The 15939-nt window shown below is 30.2% G+C and overlaps 1 protein-coding gene across 1 annotated transcript in view; it reads right to left on the reverse strand.

Moving 5' to 3' along the window:
• LOC113394605 (uncharacterized) overlaps positions 1-15939 on the reverse strand; it is an 81481-nt gene that overhangs the window by 49067 nt on the left and 16475 nt on the right. The gene's annotated exons all lie outside the window — the stretch shown is intronic.

Raw genomic sequence — 15939 nt, forward strand, 5'->3', positions numbered from 1 at the left:
AGTTAATAATACTGTAAACACGACAAACGATTGAACCACCTGACTCCGTCGCTACTATTGAAGGATATTTGTAAATTAGACCGTTTTGTGCAGAAACATTCCAACCATCTGAGACACAAATAGAAGTTATTATGATTTAAAAGAGAAAATAATTTGTTATAGTGTCAGCAACCGTGTTTAACTACATATTGCGATTCAGGAAAATGCTGCCAGCATTCTTGCCAACATTAGTAACTATTTTTAATTCGTTTTTGAGGACTTAATGTTAATAATTCTTACGTAAATAAAACTTATATGTATATAAATATAATCTTATACACACTATTTTAAAGACATTTTGTAACATTTTTTATTTTTTTTACATTGATTTGTTTTTTTAAATCACAATATTTTTTTTTATGTCTCCGTGGGCTGTAACATTTCTGTTTATGATAAAAGTACAATACAGTTTGTAGCAGCCACTCAATATCCAACTGCTGGTCCAAAACTGGCACTCTTTTTGAGAAGATGATTTCAAGCCACCACGCTGCTATGCGGGTTGATAGATTTACTTGCAACAGATTTTCATCTGCCACATGCAGATTTCACGATGTTTCTCTACATCGCTGAGCACGAACTGAATAGAAACAGATGTAAACACTGTCATTTATTTAGATTTCCATTACTAGCTACTAGTTTTATAAGAAATTTATAGATATAAATATACGTGATTTCCGACGTTAAAAGAAGTTACGGTGTAAATAAAACCAATATATTATCGTAATATTTATTTAAAAACATTTTGCATTATAACTACTATTATCCTTTTGGTAGCCAAAGTTTATTCAATGCTTTTTATGCGTTTTTTGGTTCAAAATTGCATTCCGAAGTCCAATGCAAGTTTTACTTTTAACAACGGACATTTTAATTCAAGTGAATGCGTGTATAATTTGTAATATATCACTTATAACTGATCAGTCCGTCTGTGTAACGAATATAGATAGTATTCCAACAGTCATTTTTAATTGATGACCATTAACAAATTGATAAACATCTGCATCAGTGTGTAATAGACTTATTAGTTTACTTAAAATATATATTTTGACGTCGAAATCTTATTGACTTGTTAACTTGAGATGCCTAGGATATTTACTAAAACTGTAACTTGGTTCGTATCTTTCACATTCAGTCAAATAACATTACCGTGTCTTTAAAAATACTTTTTAATATGAGAATATCTATGCAAGTTTCAAGTAGGCTCTAAAAGCCCTTTTGAATAATCATGTTACAATGTTGAATTAGATGTAAAGTAACCAGTGGTTCGGAAAGTAGATGCTATCGAGAAGAACAGGTAAGAAATTCAGTAGTTACCTACTCTTTCCCACCATTTTAATTACAGATTATGTATGTGTTAATAAAATATAATGAAATGTACAGATATATTTATCCTGCTTAGAAATCAACCAATAATAATTACATATTTTTTTATATATTTCATAATTTATACTAGTATATATGATATATATATTAAGTAAATACAAATACAATACATATAAATACTGTTTATTATATTTTTTTTAAGAATCTATTTTATATTATTATATCATTAATTTTAAAACTATAACAGATATTCGAATAGTAAACCACTCCCTATAATTTACGTTACATTAAACGGAAATAAATTTGACGCACCTCGAATAATTTCAAGAAAACATTAGACATAAAAGGTCAAATCAAAAAACGACTTCCGGAAATGGGATGTTAGTCTTCTATGTCTTATAGAAAGACTAATTTGTATTGTAGTTAGAAAGTTGTGTTTTTAATTGTTTTGTTTTAATTATAACTTAATAAAATACTTTCCAAAATGAGAATTTTTGTTTGTGACTGTTTAAAAAATTTTATGTGATTTATTTATTTAGGTTTGCTAATAGATGTTATTATTCATGATACATTATATGGTTATAATGTTAAATATTAAATGGTATAATGTTAAATATTATAATATTAAAGGAAAAACGACATGTTTAATTATTATTGCTACGTGCACTGTTGTGGTCGAATAAATTGGATTTCACATAAAAATATTAATAAGATTAAATGTTAATAAAATTTGTGAGAAAAATTAAAACAAGTAAGATAAGTTTGCAAAAACGATTTAAATTTGAAATATTTATTTATTTATCAAAAAGGTAAATAGCCTAGAGAATATACACAAGCTTCATTATTAAAATAATATTAAACAATTTATTTTTACTTTTTAGAGGTAAAAAACTAAAATGTGAATATAATAAAATGTATGTAAATGTCTTAAATAAAATAATATTATAATAAATCTATATTTAATGAGTACACTTTATAGAGAGCTCGCTTAAATACAAAACTCAACAAACTATGTGTATATGTTTATACATATGTACAAAATGTACATATGTACAAAATGTACATATGTACAAAATGTACATATGTATAAACTGCAACGAATATTTTTACTTAAAAACTTTCCTTGGCTATCGACAAGGGAAAAGATAGGGCGTGTCAGTGGGCACGCATAAAAATGTTAATATTTACTTAATGGAAATAAAATCATTGAATGCCACTTTACAATATATATAGTTTTCAACTATATAAATTATATAAGCTTATTGTCAGCAATGTATGACAATCGGAGACTTTTTAATTCTTAAAGGCAGGGCGTTTCTGGCGATTTTGATTTTATAGCACTTAAGCGCTTAATCTTAAAAAATTATGTAATAAGGTTTTGGTCATTTGTTTCTTTTTTCATGATTTATATTTTAATATGTAATTACATAAATGAGAAATTTAATTAAAGGAGGTGCTTATAAGACCCACATAAAACAGTGTCGAATGAGCCTGGTACATTGCGCAACGAAAAATTGCATTTAAATATTAGACATATAAAAATATGCGAAAAAAATATATTAAAAAAGTGCTGCCATGATAGGTTAATAAGTTTAAAATAAAGTATATTTACTTTAAATTTTTCAAAGATGCTGAAAACTTTGGAGTTCATTCAGCGCACTGTCCCAATGTTAATTGGATACAATCAGTTGGCTGCGACAGGAAAAAATCTCATTCAATGTGTTAACAACCAAGATAAAAATTGTACATCGACAAACTATACAATAATATAATAGATACAAGTGCTGCGTAAAAACAATCGATTAAATAATATACACTTCAATTAATTTTCAAAAATTGTATTGTTTTATTTCAGTTAGCGAAAAATGTACCAATTCTTTGTCGCATTCAGGAACAATAATTTTAAACGGACCGTTTTGCAAAACAAGATTTTCCTAGCTCAGGAGCAGTAAGTTTAATTCAATTCCAATTTCTAATGTAGATATTAATTATGTCCTCATAATGTATTTCTTCTGTGAACTCAATAAGATAATTTAAATAGAGAAGTTAAATAAAACACAATATTGAATGAAATGGACCCTACAAATACTATGAGTATCGTGACGTAAAAATGCAGCGACGTCAGATCGTAATTTAGGGGACAAAATTGAATTGATCTACATTTTATTCCCTATTTATTATTTATACAAATATTTTTTTAATAAATGTATAATTCACGACAATAAAATCATATTATATTATAAGTTTTGTGTATCTACACATCATTTATTAATAATACGTTAATGTTTAAATAATACACAGACTTATTGATTTTTTTTTTTCAAAAATTGTACTTTATTTATGTATATGTAAAATTCGTTTATACAAAACACTAAAATATATACGAGTGGAGTCATGCGTATAAGCTATACTCGTATCTCATCAAAATTACAATTATATTACTCAACTTTCTAACTAAATGTTTAAATGCAAGTCTTCTTTTTTATTCGCTGTTTCCGGAAGGCGCCTTTTTTGTTTGACCTTTTACGTCTATGGTTTCTCGAAATAAATTACGCTACGTCAATTTTAAGTTTAACTACTATCACGTGTGTTCGAATTTCACTCATAATTTAAAATGGAATTTGCTTATTTCTATGCACTCTATGAAATAATTTCTTTCGAACGGCATGAGAATTATTATTCTCTGACTTTAATAATGTATTCGTGAATATTAAAGAAAAGTACAATATTTTGTTAATATTAACGAATATGTGATTATCATACATATTTTCAAGTAACGTGTATTTATCTGAGTGCAGAAAAGTTTTTTAATATTCTGTGAATTATCAAATATCAAGTATGATCAGCGTGTACTTTATTGCATCAGCGTAGTAGCTTAAATATTATTTCTTAATAAAACTTTTCACTTAAAATTTTAAAATATGTGAAAAGATTTATACAGATATAAATACGGTGTTCTGGTTGTTCAAGTCATAAAACTTATGTCACCATAATATACCATTAATGTGATTAACTGTGTAACAAGAGCTTTGGTATATTTAAGACTCCGTCGTACAGCGCCATTAAATTTTTTAAAGGAACAGAAACAAGAACTCTCTTGTGTACTCGTAAGTCACCTCGTCATAACGAGCTATTCAATTTTTTCAAAGGTACAAAAATAAGTTTAAAATTAATTTCCTGAGAAATGTATGACACATACGATATCACACAAATACGTTTCTTACGATTTCTGACAATTCTAGTAACACCAAGGTCCTTACTGTTTTAGCGAAAATATTTGCGTTTACTTTTAAAAATAAGTCTTAAAGTAAAAAAAAAAACATTAGCTCTTTATTCCTTTTAAAGAAAAGTTATACTATATAGACATACGTCGGAGAATTTCACGATATCATTAAATAAATTAAAAGTATTGAACCATTTTTAAAATCGCTTTTACAATACACAAATTTTGTGTCTATGGTAATGGCATTTAAGGAGTTCCTTTGTCTGGAACAAATCCTAGGTATCGAATCAGGTTATGATTCAGGAACATATTAAATTTTAACTTAATACGATAAGAGGATTATAACCACTTTGTAATTTATTTTGCAAGCTTTAACCTAAAAAAACTGACAAACAAAAATTTGGAGTTAAATGAAAGCTTGTAAAAATGGTCCATGTTGGTCAAGTCGCAAATATGAATCTGTGTACAAAATACACAGGTCCGTCTCAATGCAAGATGCAGAAGGTATTAAAAAACCGGGAGCATTGCGTTTGGGCGTTTCGCCGAGGATGGCCTATTCTTGGATCGCAGAGCCCTCTCAGTAAGCCCCCCTACTCTTAAAATTAGTAGCAAATTAAAAATAACTATAGGGACTTCAAAGAGTTTTGTCAAACATCGAACTTTTTTCTATGTCGAAAAGATTGCAGTAACTTTAGAAAACTGAAAACTTTTAATACTCTATATATCTACATAATTATGTACATAGCCTTCTAGCTATAATGATATAGATCAAAGACATTAAGACGGTTTCTTAGACAATTACTACTATTCGATTAGTTACACTACGGTTGTATATGTATCAAAAACACTTCAATAACAAATATTAATAGTTGGAACAATGCTAGTTGAGTTATCCTCGATTTGGTCAAGGTAAGTTGTTGCGAGGGAAAGAAAATTATGTTTGTTTGTAACCGCAATAATCAAGTTATTATGTTAAAAACCACTTCATTGAGGAAGTAAGATTAAGTTGATGCGACACGATTATACAATCCTATTCGTTTTTGCGTTTCAATAAATATTATTCTAGTATTTTTTTTTGACATTCTAATCGAATTAACGAGATACATATTTAGGGTTCGTGTTAGGCTACGTAATCATGTTTTAACGGAACAAAGTTATTTGTGTGTTTACCTAATACGGGTACGCATTTTCTATTGGCACAACGGAATAATGACTTCTTACGCCATCTATTTCAAAGTTTATTTAGTAAGCAAATTATTATAATTATAAAATACGGACGAAATTAAACTTGACACGTTTAATTTTATTTTTGCTATAATGAGTGTATATAACAGATTGGTTTACTGTTTGAAATGATGAGTGCCTTAGAGTTAGTTAGTTAGCCAATGCAAAACGAATTCATGACGGATAAAAGTACAATATAAAAATATGCTTAAAATAAAATCAATAAACTCATATGAAAAGTCCTTTATAATCGGACTTCTAGTATAAAGATCAAATATGTCTGTCTTCATTGTCTAGTCAAATATGTACATAAATACATCAAGTTAATACATTAATCACAGCAATCTATTCACTGTAAAAAGCTGAAACAGTAAATCTTTCGGCACATGCGCTGTCTCAAGCTATTTAATCACCGGTATTACAAATTTGTACATATCTACCATCAATAGACCATGTCCAGTAATTTCCTGTAACAGTCTGTAAATGTCCCACTGCTGAGGGTTAAAGCCCCCTGTCCTTTCGAGAAGAAGGTTTCAGAGTTTATTCCTCCAGGCTGCACCAATTGGGGATACACATGTAGCTGTATTTCATTGAACATAGCTATGCAGGTTTCATCATGATATGTTAACCGATGAGCTCGAGATGTATTATAAACACAAATTAAGCGTATGAAAATTCAGTGATACTTGCCCGGATATGATCTCACAATCATCGGTTAAGATGCGTGTATGATGTCTCACAACTGGGTCACCACGGCTCTCCACCCATAGACCACTTCCTCTGCACCAAATAATTACCTGGATGTAATCTATTTAGCGATAAACCTGCTTTTTGTAGTGTCTATTATTATGTTTTTACTATTACTATTTTGTCTAGGTGTTTATCACGATGTATTATGAATATTATAGATAACGAAAACGAAAAACATTCTATTAAATTATTATCAATACATGATAAATAGAATTCCTTACATACGCAAGATACAACAAGATCAACGACATTACAGACTGTCATATGATAGTGCCCCGTCATTTGCTCGATAATGTTTTGGGACATGTATGTTTTCGAAGATCCTTGTTATTATATTAGTTGCTTTTATGACTAGCTGGAATTCGAGAATTGCGTTTATCTTGAGTTTCAGTGAACATAATCTTTCGCGGAAATTTGGCGGCCGTGATAAGCGAACTTAATTTCAACAAACGAGTAGTAGTTTTAGAAGTGTGACCAATCATGTCTACAGTCGTCTGACTGTAGACATGGTTGGTCACACTTTTAAAACTTCTAGCGAAATAGAAATCGTACCGTTATGGATAGATGAAAGACTATACAGACTCGTCAAATGTAGAATAGCAATCGCAACCTAAGTTGTTTTTAAGCAATAAAAGATATATATATATATATATATATATATATATATATATATCCCTCCGTTTCTAGATAAGCATTTTTTAATTCCGAATTACTTTGAGTTTCCATATGACAACCAAATAAAATAATAACCATTTGTGGTGATTTCTGTAACTTGAGCTTAAAGTAATTTGTATTGTTCTTATTTTTATAACTTAATAATAATCTACCAATAAAAACAAATTAAATCAAATGTAGTAGAGTTCAGCAAAAAATACAAATGCAATTTGTCATCAATTTGCGATCCACCAATTTAGGTTGTGATGCTGCGTGGCAATAAAATAATGCAAGCACATTTAAATAACATCAATTAAATCCATATTATTATATTAATATTATACATGCGAAAGTAACTCTGTCTGTCTGTCTGTCTGTCTCGCTTTCACGCCAAAACTACTGGACCGATTTAAATGAAATTTGGTACACGAATAGTCTAGAGTCTGAGAAAGGACATAGTTTTTATTTGGAAAAAAGTATAGTAAAAGGCTGAAAAGGGGGGTGAAAGGTTGTAAGTTGTTGAAAGTAATCTTTAGAACTAGAAGCATAAAACTTATATTTTAGTCTGTACACTTGTAAACTGACATATAAGGAGCGAATATATGAATTTTTATTAAAAAAATTAGGCTACCGATTAAAAATTAGTTGATTCGCATTTAAGTGTTTCTGGATATTCTACCCTAAGGAGAGAAATTGGGTGGTCATTTCGTATATGGGATAGTCTGGAAGTCCGTCATTTTTGAAGTTAGAAGCATAAAATTTTATTTTTGTGTCACTGATTAAAAATTAGTTGATACGTATTTAAGTGTTTCTGGATATTTTACACCTAAAGTGAGAAATAGATTTTGACATTTCTCATACAGGTTAGTCTGGAAGTCCGTTATTTTTAAGTTAGAAGCTCGAAATTTATTTTTGGGCTACCGATACATTTTTAATGCTGCCGCTGGTGGGGTCGCGGTTGCATGCCCTTGGCGATCCCGTGGCCTCACCACTCGGCGGCATGGTGGAAACCTGAGGATGGTTTTAATGGGTAGGACAGGGCATTAGCATTAGCGTGCCCTGGCACGGGGCATTAGATCCCGGTTGAGTCCCGGTCCCCCGAACGGGCGGCATGCGTAAATGCATTTCCTCCTCGTTAAACAAAAAAAAAAGCTACTAACTACTAAACCTTTATTTTTATTATGCCTATCCGTCTTAAAATTATAAATATAAATGAAAATTGCTTATCCTTAGAATTTGTAGTTTTTTTATTATTATTTATTATTATTGCTTCAATTAAACTATATATTATGATGTGTGTGTTTATCAGAGTATCCTTATTTCCTACAAAGAACAAAGTTGATATACATTAGAACATGAATTTTCAATTATAGGTAACAGTTTATGACTCAGTAGTCGGTATTGTTGTGATCCAGTTTGAAGAATGAACGAGCCAGTTTAATTACAGGCACAAGAAATACAACATCTGTGTTTTCATCAGTCTTTTATCTGTCAACAATGTTTATTTGAAATCAGGTGGTGCATCATTTAATTTGCGTTTTGTACAATTTAATATGATGATGATGATAATTTCTTGGCGGATTTCGGCCACAGCTGCAATTCCCAACGGAGACTAGCCTTTTATACAATATGTATACAAGTGTATAGCCAAAAAAAAGAGAGCTATCATAATTCGGTGTGACGGTGAATCCGACTTGACTAGAAAGAGACATAGGATAAACCGCTTTACTTTGGCATGGGAAAAATAAATAGGTACTGCCAACTTTCAGAATCCGGGTTGCTACTGAAAAAATCTCAGTGGAAAACCCTATAATTTTATTATTTGTGTCACCCGAGGCTTAAACACAGAACTACGGAATCTGTGGCCCGAGCTAGCCATTAGACCTACAATATTATATACTAGCTCGTCCAGACTTCGTTCGTGTAAAAAAAGTATTTTATTTTGTGGCATTTTTAATCAAAAAATAAATTAATATTATCTAATCGATTTATAATATACCTATGTATATGTAATTATTTTTTTTATTATTATTTTTTGTTACAAATAATAGTAGCAATACCCCAAATTAGTTAAGAAATTACTAATACTTCAATTAACACCTCCTTTTAAGCTTATCACTTGTGTTAGGAGTGGGGACAACAGTAGCCCAAGCGGTTAGGATCGATTCTTCGACTTTTTACATCGCTAGGCGGCCCATAAACCATTGCGCTATTGATGCTTGAATATATATTAAGCTTAATATGGCGCATATTAGTTGCGTAAGACAATAACTACTAAACTACTTTATGCCTATGGCCGTCTTAAAATTATAAATATAAATGAAAATTGCTTATTCATAGAATTTGTAGTTTTTGAATGATAGCGAAATAAAAAACGTAACATTACTTTTTACATAAACAATATGGACAAAAACAAATATTTAACAATTGGGGTGACTTTCAAATGCTGTCTTACAATTTATGTTCATAAAGGACATTTATAAAAATATACTTAAAATAAAATCAACATAATTAATTAATATTAATATTTTAAATTTAAATAAACACCTAATCTGATATTTTTTACATTTGAGGAAAATGAATACAAAATGACACATTAGTGTTGTAGATATTAATCATGAGCAACAACAAATATTAAACAATTGGAGTATCATTTAAATGAATTTTGAACAGTCTTTGAACGTCTATATAGAGACATACGTCTATATCTATATTTATACAGGCGGCCCATACTAACAAAGTAAGCACCTAAGTTATTATAGTGTATATAATATGTACAGCAACAAATATTTATTTCACATAGGCCGCACTAAAAACTGCAAAAGAGAATGCCCATGAAAGTAACGCCCCTCGTCCATTGAGGCGTCAAATCCAAAGTTGTTTTAGACTTTAATAACAAAACTAATAACGATCTGCGATTATTCTTTTTGAAATCAAAATGTGGGTTATGTTACGTTAAAAACGTAACATATTATCAAAGTTTAACGTTTATACGTATTATCAATATTTATTTGTATCTCAGATGAAATCTCCGATTCAACTCACATTTTCTGATAGCCAGATATGACGAAAAATAATTATGGCAAATAAAAAATTAATACCAAAAATTTATATGTATCGACATCGACACCCTCCGTTCCACTTAGCTTAGCCCCCCACCGTGCTGATTGGTTTTTGCATCGCTGACACGTAAATTATACAGAGTAAAGAACAAACATTCAATTCAAAATCAAATACTTATGATAAGGTAATTCAAAGCCTATGATAATTTGGAATAATTTAGTTTTAAATTGGTGATAGATTTTTTAAAATAGGTGTTGTTGGTCTGGAGTTTATTATCTGGAAGATCACAAACTAATAAAAATCGCCCTCTTGCTATATAATATTAGTATAGATTATAGAAACATTATCATTTTTTATATATATATTATTTTGTTTAGTATAGGTTAAAGAGTTCATTTATTTAAAAAAAAAATGTGAAATGCGTTTCATTTTAACAATAAAATTTGACTTATGAACAGAAATATTTCTTAATAGTCAAATATTCTTGCACTTATTCAGATTAGTTCAATGTTAGATCAAACTCATTTAAATGGAATGCATGATTCACGTAACTACAATTACAAACAAACTAAGAATATAAGAATATGCTTATTTTTTTCTGACATGTTTCTCTAGATCAAGAGAAGTTAAAATAATAAATATTTATCTACATGGAAAGAACTGTTTCATTTCACTAACATGTCTTATTTTAATAATTGTTCCGAATTTGAAGACAGCGACTTAGATACCGAGAACGAGCTGGTTGACCGAGTTTATCTCGGAACTTCAGCACTTTTCTTTGTGTTTAATTTAAGATTTCAATTTAAGATCGCATTAAACAGTTTTATAATATAATAATATATTATATATAATATATATTATAATATAAGTTTTATAATAGCGTAAGCCGATTTTTGTACAAGTAATTATGGGTCGATAGTTGCACATAAAAAATCGGTTATGGTCTTATTTTGATGAGCTGCAGCCGTAGATGTGCAGAAAAATAATGATGATTCTTGATTGCAATTTATTAAATTGTGACAATTCAACAAAAAAATTATTTATGAGAGCGAAAAATTGTTACTAGTTGTAACGGACTATACTATACTATTTACATATATACGTGAGAATGAATTATTGTTATTTTAATACATTTTTTTTTTATATATATAAAACATAACATCGGTCGCAGCGCCACCTACCGGGTTCAATATAAGCCATCCGTAGACCCAGTTAAGCACATACTAAAATTTAATCAAAATTGATCGAGTTGTTTTGGAGAGTTTACATACATACATACATACATAGAATCATAAAAACATACATACAAATAAATTCATGTGATTGCATAGTAAATGTATACATATACATGGAATAATAAAGGATATTTAAAGGAATGACATTATATTAAGCTTACTTTTTTTCATACGTTTTTGGTGAAATCGTTCGTGTATTCATAGATATGTTCGTGTATTGGCGAAGAAAATGACATGCCACTTTTTGAGGAAAAATCTCGGCGCCGACTTTTTTCCATACAGAACTCTATAGATTTCGGGCTGCCCGCGCCGAATGTCATACTCGCAGCGAAGCATATATAAGGGTATGATGCTTGACAACTCGGTTCAAATTGGACGCGTGGAGTGATGTGCTCGCCGCATCGGCCGCGTGCAATAATGCATATCAAATTACATAATAAGAAATGATACTAGGCGGTGCAGCTGTGCGGGTTAGTTCATATATTCTTTAACAAAGTGTTGTCACACTATAAAATTGCACTTCCCATGTTCGAGGAAGGTTCGCCGATCTATGGTTGGAATCTACAGTTGATGGCGGGCGCGGAGCCAATTCAACCTCCTCACCTTTTTATATTTTTCAAAACAGTTAAATATATAAAGATGGGTAGGGGCGACATCCTTCAGCTACTCGTAAGAGGTGTTGAAGGAAATGGGACCGGTATCTTATACATTCGATTATTATTATTAAAATAATTAAACAAAATATTTATATTAGAAAAGCATTTAAAAGATAAACCTGGTTTTATTTGACTCCTCTATAGTCGATTGAACTTATAATCTCTGACGCTCTAAAATAACACGGTTATTACACAAAATCAACGTTATATGGATCCAACTAAATAGACGAAATCACGAGCCAAACCGATATTTAAATATTAGAAACATAAAAGTAAAATTATATTTTAACTAAGATAGGAAGGGAATAGTCACATGGTCGGTTTGAGAGCGGTGTTACGGCTGTATATAAAAAAAAAAAAAAACGTAAACAAAATTAAAGTAAATTGTTATCGAAAAATTCCAATTCTAACAGAACGAATGTATACTATTTGACATTAAAGATTTAATTTAAATAATATTTCATACTTTTGGTGCAAAATGTAGATGAGAGACTTGCAGTTTACAATGAAATGAAATTAAAAAAATATATTTTGAATAAACGCGAAGTTTCGCGGACGAGGTTTAAAATTAAGGCTACAACTTAATTCATTCACATCAGACTTAACATTGGTGACAAATAAAGCTTAATTCTTAAAAAATGTGATATTTAAATTTAAAGGTGCAATTTATAGAAGATAAAGTTCATATTTTCAGGTTTTGTTCATCGATTTTGTTTTTTGATGTTTCTTTATGAGTATATAAAATATGACTTATTACATACTAGCGATCAACGTCCACAACTTTTTCAGTCAGTTCAGGGCCTTATATCTAAGATCAATAATCTTAAATGCACAATATGTTTAAGGTACTTAATTGGATAACTTCGTAAATAAGCCATTATTTGTCGTAAAAAAAAAAGGATAAAGAATGGTTACCGTGGGCTATACCTAAGATATAGACATATATACCTGCATGGACTTACAAAACTGTAGTAAATTTATTTTATTTTCCTATAGGGGTTCAGCTAGCGTTTGCAATGTAAGCACAAAAAACGTGTTTATTTACGACATCACATTAGAACCCCTAAATTATCAGTGTTTCTCTATATTATGCTTCTATTATAAACCTTCCTTTTGAATCTCTCTATCCACTAAAAAAATCCGTTTTGAAGTTTTAAAGTTCTAAGCATACATGAAGACATACAGACAGCGGGAAACAATTTTGGTTTATCATCATGTCAGCCGAAGGACGTCCACTGCTGGACATAGGCCTCTCCCAAAGATCGCCACAACGACCGGTCTTGTGCAGCCCGCAACCAGCGGCTTCCCGCGACCTTCACGTCGGACCACCTTGTGAGGGGCCTACCGACGCTCCGTCTTCCGGTCCATGGGCGCCACTCGAGAACTCGTCGGCCCCATCGGCCATCGGTTCTTCGAGCAATGTGCCCCGCCCACTGCCACTTAAGTGTGGCAATTCTTCGGGCTATCTCGGTGACCTTAGTTCTTCTGCGGATCTCCTCATTTCTGATTCGATCTCGCAGAGAAACTCCGAGCATAGCCCTCTCCAATGCCCTTTGGGTGACCTTGAGCCTTCTTATGAGGCCCATTGGTTTATACTATATAGGGATTTCAACTAATTACACCTTTGAATGTTTGTTATACACTGTCCGGAATGTTTACCTAACGTACCTCGGAAAGCAAGTCAAGCAGTCGGATCTGCTCCTCTTGTCAAATGCGTGTCGGAATTACCGTCCCATCGACCATCGGATTATGAGATTGAAGAAATAAATAGTGCACCTGCATTTGCGCGTATATTTGTATAATTGTATATTCGTATAATTGTACAATGTAATTGTACACTATAATATTTCGTCGAAATCGGACAGACGAACATAATTATCATAATTACATTATAAAATGAAGATTCACTTTGATTTGCAAGTGTCAAGTTATTATGGTTGAAACACAATATAATATACGCCTTATATTTTTTCTATCGTATCAGATTTGACTTGCCCTTAGATGAGAGTGAGGGCATACTCTATGCCCTGTACCTGTGTTTGTGCAGTGAGCGAACTTTAACTTTAGAATTGCCTTGTACGAAATCATCGACAGGGTCGCCATATTATAGTTTAGACAATGTTTTGATAAGAATTCGTCAGTGAGTAATTCATAACAATAATAGAATATCATTAATTATAATTACTTTTAACTGTTATTATTAATACAACCAGAAATTTTAATATACATTTTTTTTTATATAACAGAGGAAAGTCTATTTAAATTGCATATATATTTTAACCGAAAAAAGGTATTTGAAATTCAAACCTAATATATTTTTTTAATGAAAATTATTTTATTTTAAAAGTTGTAATAAATAAAAGAAGTAATTGAATATGATTTAAGATATGAATAAGTAAGTTTTAAATAATAAGTTAAGCATATATAACACAAGAAAATAAATGATATTTGAGTACGGTAGATGCCGCTCTATGAGGCGAACCAGTCAAAGTCAAGGCAAGTAAAACTTACACTGTACTGTGTACTTGGTATTACGTGAATAAAAAATATAATATTAACAAACCGAAGTAACTGCTCCCATGTATCATAGTGTATAAGACATTTAAATGATTCTATCCTGTTAAAATTTATCTATATTTGTTATTTTTTTAGCGAAAAATTTTAGAAATGTTATTTAGCAATGAATACACTAACTGCATTTTGCAATTTCTCCATAAATATCACAACCATAAATATGACTGTATTACATAATACCTACGTTTGTTGTATCTTGCCTTAAATATGTATTCGTTTTATTTTATGCATAAAAATCTAAAATTGAATTAAACAAGATTGCCAAATTGAAAGGTAAAAAGTCACACTTTTAGAAAATGATGTCTATAATCTTTGTTATTTATCATTGACTATGGAATTACTTCATCGTGATATTAATAATAATAATGTATTTATTTGGTTGTAAATATATTATGCGTTTATGTGTTTTAATGTATACTCAGGTTTTAGAAACGTGCATAAGATAAAACTTTTTGATAACCTAAACTGAATGAAAGTATTTATTATAAGTGAAGTAACATTCGATGATAAAGATTAATGTTGATCCCCATACTTTGTATTATAATTTATAAGTTAATGCTAGAGCGATGGCAATATAATTAAAGTTATACCTAATAATTCTCATATCCCACTTTTTCAAAAGTAATTAGTTCTAGCTTTTGATCAACATAGTGCTAATTAATTACGCACCAGGTCTTATTAATAAATTATTGCTCTGTAACCTGAACTGAACCACTTTACATGCAAATAATCAAGAATTAAAATAGTACATAAACTTACGAACTTTTATATAATTACTACTTTTTTATTATAAATTAAGAAACACTTATTTATTATGAAAGGATATATATTTTGAGTTATTTAATTCTTATCAAAATAATTTAACACTGTTTCGTAATATATATGCTAAAAAAAACTTTGACATTTTAACCCTATCATACGAAGAAGATTCAACGCACTATTGATTTATCTCGGTACAATGTATGCCGGAAGTGACTTTCTAGAAAACCGGTAAAACGACACGATTTAATTAATCGAATGTTATATTTGAATAATAGTGACCGATAACTTGAAAACGTTAAACTTATAGAATAGTGAAAAGAATAGTTAATTTTTATTTATAATCTTTTTATTACGCAAAAAAAAAATTCAGTAATAACATAATTCATCGTAAAAGTCGTTTATCGTAATCGTAAAAATAGTTAGTCAAAAATTTTGTCTT

The sequence above is a fragment of the Vanessa tameamea genome, chromosome 4 (genome assembly GCF_037043105.1).
Source record: "Vanessa tameamea isolate UH-Manoa-2023 chromosome 4, ilVanTame1 primary haplotype, whole genome shotgun sequence".
Lineage (NCBI taxonomy): Eukaryota > Metazoa > Arthropoda > Insecta > Lepidoptera > Nymphalidae > Vanessa > Vanessa tameamea.